We start from the raw sequence: 5407 nt of genomic DNA, 5'->3' as shown, positions 1-5407 counted from the left end.
CTGTTAATGATGATACTGCAGCCTCAGAATGGGATTAGTAGGCCTGGGACTTTTTCACCCGCAGGATGGCATCTAAATGAAATAGATAAGTTCAATATTATACCTATGATTGAATATGATATTAATACACTATATTGGAACTCAAGCATTTACTATAGCAGCAATTTTCTCCCGCCCAAATTCTCTTTTGTTCCTTTGTCGCTTATGTAGTTGTGTTGTAGCTTTTAAGTTTGTGTTGTAGCGTTTGTATTTGTACTTATTTGAAACAACACGTATACATTTTAAAGGAAACATGCTGTTGCATTACAGCACATAGTAAGGGAAAGCCTATGGTCTAAAACACAGCGACTTTACGCATGAGATACAACGTGTTACAAAACCACTGCTATAAATAATGTAGTGAAATCTTAGTTCCTGCAGTTTAACCCATCCTAGTATAAGGCACAGTAGACAACTATTTGCACCGCAGCCAAGGAGCAACATGCTGGCTGGAGAAGCCCAGGATTGAACTGCCAGCCTTGTGGTTAAGGGGCGACCACTCTACATCCGAGCCACAAGCTACTCTTACATGTAACATTTAACTGAAACCACGACCTTCCCCTAACCCTCTAACAACCACAGACTCAGGATGCGCAACCCACACTCTGGTGCCAATGTCCTGCACTTTATACCCATAGATCAGCTGATTCTGTTTTGCAGCACAACGTAGCCAACAATTAAATTGATGGCTGTAAACTTATCTTTTGTTGTTATGTTTTGGCCTTTGCTGAAAATGTCGGACAGACAGACATGAACTAAAAAACAGCAATCATCCACATTAGGAAATAGCATTCATTTCCAAACCCAGTGTTCAAAGAAATCAGCGAAATCTGCAGAAATCTTTCAAATCTGCTTTACATCCCACCGACACACAGCCATTGCAGCACAGCAGTTAAATTAGTAGTAATGTGTAAAAAAATTTTAAAAAAAAATCACATTAATGAATCTATTTAATCTCACTGATTCAAAATTGATTCATAGATTTCCAAAAATTGATTATTATTATTTTTTTGTTGATGGCCAGTTTACTATCAAATGGGAAAAGTAACTACATGTACATAATGTGAATGTTTTTTTTTTATTTAATTTAAAACAGATTTTGACTCAAATCTTGAGCCTTAAAATAGATAATGAATCAAGACATTTTCTAAATCATGCACCCCTATATAAATAAATATATATATAGGGTTATTACACCTTGTTACAAACCATGGAAATAATTCTATAAAGCTTCTTTTTTATGTTGTTTCACTTGATTCCTGAACTGAAGGGCCAATCTCTACCGCTGTGGCCAACAAGGGAATATAATAAGTTTATCTTCTACCCTACATCAACCTTATTCTGCAGGCGTGTGGTTTCACATATAAAATAACAGAAGCAGCTGGTGTGTTTTGGACTTTGTACTTAGCGTCTCTGGGATCTTGAGAAGCTGTTAGTTAGTTCCTTGGGAAGGGATGAAGGGACTTCCTTTTTCACATGGGAACAAAGCAGCAACACAACTCACAGAACAGATATAAGGAGAAACGCAGTGGTGCACACCCCGGCCTGTACTGTAGCGTTGGTATCAATACTCATCAATCATTCAAAGGAGGTGTTAAGACACAGTTTACAGGGTCCAAAATGTATTAAAGCTTTAAGCTGCTAAATAGTGAAGCCCTGACTTTTTGGGGGAACTGGGTTTCTAACTTAGGAGAGGCAGGTTGCTGGTTCTTGTCACCAAGACAGCTGAAATGAAAGCAATAATTTGATGAAGGGCATTGTGAAAAGGCTGCCTTTCTCCCTTTTCACTAGCCTATGTTCCCAAAATGAACAATGTTTTGTGTCTACTTTATCCTTAATTCGAGTGTAATGTTTCAGTTCCTTTGTTACTTTCTTATTTGACATAGGTCTGTTCAGTTTTATGGGTTAGGGTTTTGCTGTGTGGCTAATGGGGCTTGAGGAGAAGGGGAGCGAGAGAAGGAATGGGCAGCTTGCCAAGAGGTTTCTGTTCTCTTTGTTTGAGGTTATTTTGTCACAGTTTGAATATTTGTTTTTTTATTTTGTTTGTGTATGTTGTTGATGTTGTTTTGTTAATAAATACAGTTTATCACGGGGGTGTCGTTCCAAGAAGAACCTGTGATAGGTGAAATCCGTGAAGTAGTAACCTTTATTTTTTTTACAACTATTATACGATGAAATACTCCATAATACATTGAAACCAAAGAACAAAACCTTTTTACAGGCCCAAGCCTTTGTCTAACAAATTAAAGTACTGTAGAAACGTTTTTTTACCAATAACTACTGTACTGTAAAATAATCATTTTAATGATCAATACGAACTGAATGCTTCAAATGTCGGAGATCAGCACCGCCTCGCCCACCGCCCCCCCGCGACCAGAGTCATTGGATTAGAACGGGAGAAAATGAAAAATACTAAAAAATACAAAGTACAGTAGGAAAACTAGTGCCTCCCGTGTATTTCCCTGCTCTTCTGACTGAGCCGCTGCATCCTGACTCCGCTCAGCAGCGGTTTTTTTCTTCTAAAGCCCGCGGTGCAGGTGTGTTTTTTTGAGAGAAAAACATAGTTATCGGTGAAAATCCGTGAAGCAGTGAGACCGTGAAAGGTGAAGCGCGATAGAGAGAGGGTTCACTGTACACAAGTTTTGCACTTTAATAACCTTCTCATAAGTTTTCAATTGTGACAGCTATCTTTATTTTCTTTAACCTGGAGCAAATACAAAAGGACTCATTTCTTTACCAGCATCAATATTGGCCAAAAAACAGATGCGCATGAATATATTATTACCTTAATAGCCCTCAAATTCTATCACCATGTTTGCCAGCATGGCATCAAAATTACCTAAAATGGTTTCTTCACAAATTATTTTGTCCTGCGGGATGAAGATGTGCATCTCTAGCCTCTCCTTCTCACAACTGCCATCTCAGTGTGCAGTAAGTTGCAATATATCTTATGGTCCCAGGTTGTTTCCTTCCTCAGACAGTGTTGTAAATTATGGCTATTTGAGCAGCAGTGCTAATGACGCTGTATGTTAAGATGTCTTGAAACTCATTTCAACATGTTACTTGTAGTACTGACTTAATGAGGACATGTCAGCTGATCTATTTCAGAAAATGAGGTAAGAAAAGTCAGCTGTCCCCTCATCACATTTCCTCCAATGATGACAGACTTCATGCCTCGATCTTTAAAGGTCCCATGACATGGTGCTCTTTGGTGTCCCCTAATACTGTATCTGAAGTCTCTTTTATATGGACCTTAGTGGTCCCCTAATACTGTATCTGAAGTCTCTTTTATATGGACCTTAGTGGTCCCCTAATACTGTATCTGAAGTCTCTTTTATATGGACCTTAGTGGTCCCCTAATACTGTGTCTGAAGTCTCTTTTGTATGGACCTTAGTGGTCCCCTAATACTGTATCTGAAGTCTTTTATATGGACCTTAGTGGTCCCCTAATACTGTGTCTGAAGTCTCTTTTATATGGACCTTAGTGGTCCCCTAATACTGTGTCTGAAGTCTCTTTTATATAGACCTTAGTGGTCCCCTAATACTGTGTCTGAAGTCTCTTTTATATGGACCTTAGTGGTCCCCTAATACTGTGTCTGAAGTCTCTTTTATATGGACCTTAGTGGTCCCCTAATACTGTATCTGAAGTCTCTTTTATATGGACCTTAGTGGTCCCCTAATACTGTATCTGAAGTTTCTTTTATTCCCACAATGAGCTTTCCTTAGGACGTGCCATTTCTGATTGTTGTTTTGTAGGTTGTTTGTGTGTGTGTGTGGTGTGTGTGTGTGTGGGGGGGGTTACTCATTCTTTCTCATGGGTGGGCCAAATTCTCTGGGTGGACAAAGCAGAGAAAGGGGAGGTAACCTTGATGGGCCGATCTGTTATCTTGCCCCTTATGACCTCAGTCCAGTTTGGCCCATCTGAGTTTTCATAGTCTCAAAGGCAGGGTGAGATACCCAGGGCTCGGTTTACACCTATCACCATGCCTAGCCACTGGGGGACCATAGGCAGGCTGGGGGAACGCATATTAATGTTGGTGAACCTCATAAAGTGAAACTTTTAAGCCATGGGACCTTTAAGACCCTCTGTGTAGCATTTGGCAAATAGCCTAACAGAGGGCTTCATAGCGCACATGATTGTGGCTCATCACCAGTGACTAACTTTAGATAGCCTCCAGGCTCAGCATTGTTTAAGAACCCATTTAGTCATAAATTATATTGATGTCGTTTTTCACAATACTACGTCAGTTTAAGAAATTCTAAGTGAATAAGTCTGCCATTCACACACACAACCCAAATGTCTCCCTAATGTTCTGTGACTTGCTGGGGGCATTTCCTACTCTGACCTTTCCATTCATTAATTCTAATACTTAACTTTTCTTTCTGGCTATTTGGGAATTCCAACCACGACACAGGATGTCATGAGTGAAGCAGCATCAGTGACAATGAATGCATGATTAAGTAAATGTAACTGTACAGGAACTATTTGAGCTGCAAATGACTGGTTGATTATTTAAAAAAATAAGACTGAAAATAACATTAACACCATACAAAGTAGAGTGGTCGTGTATATCTTTTAGTCAGTACATCACAAAATGCTCTTTATAGTCTCATAGGGCCAAGCAATAACTCCATACTAGCATGGTATTGTTTACAAGCCTACAGTAAAATCATATCACGATTAAATGAGCATCATGGTATCAATCAAACGCTGTTTAGTTGTCTAATTTTACGATTCTGAGCAGGCTTTTATTAACAACTAGTGTAGTGAAACAGGACGCAAAGCATTATTTGAACTTGTCAGTTGGCGGCTTTAGTCTCTGAATCACTATCCACGTGAAAATATTTGTACGAGTTATTGGAACAATGTGGAATGACGTATCTTTTAGCCTATTAGTATTATTCCAGTTCATGATCATGCCATGGTTAACAACACTCATAAATACCTTATGGTCACCCAACCTAGCTTTCTACACTATAGGTCAACCTTTTACCACACTTACACGTACATCAGAGGTCACCTAAGTAAGACTCCATATGCATCCAAGTGACAATTTAAATCTCACAGGAATCATTATTTAAGAACGAGTAATACCAGGCTTCGTACACATGTAATAGATAACATACTGACTTGCCTGGGTGGGAAACCCAGCATCTACAGGCACCGCAGAAGGTAATTCCCCCTGGTCAAAGGTCACAATTAACCTGTAGGAAAATTGTGAAACAGCATGCAACATTAAACTACATATTACTCCCAAGGCAATTTCATCAGCAGCAGCAGGGTTGGACATTTCCATTAAGTTATGATGGAAGGCTAGGGGGATCTGTCCCCAGACAGTGACTAGCGCGTGTGTGTGTGTGTGTGTGT

At 39.4% G+C, this 5407-nt stretch overlaps 1 protein-coding gene across 2 annotated transcripts in view; it reads right to left on the bottom strand.

Moving 5' to 3' along the window:
* The window catches only part of si:ch73-116o1.2 (ras-related protein M-Ras), a 20914-nt gene that overhangs the window by 14614 nt on the left and 893 nt on the right, over window positions 1-5407 (bottom strand). The gene's annotated exons all lie outside the window — the stretch shown is intronic.

The sequence above is a fragment of the Etheostoma cragini genome, chromosome 11 (genome assembly GCF_013103735.1).
Source record: "Etheostoma cragini isolate CJK2018 chromosome 11, CSU_Ecrag_1.0, whole genome shotgun sequence".
Classification (NCBI taxonomy): Eukaryota; Metazoa; Chordata; class Actinopteri; order Perciformes; family Percidae; genus Etheostoma; species Etheostoma cragini.
Note: the sequence above shows the minus strand (reverse complement) of the source record. Positions and strands in the feature narration are given on the sequence as shown.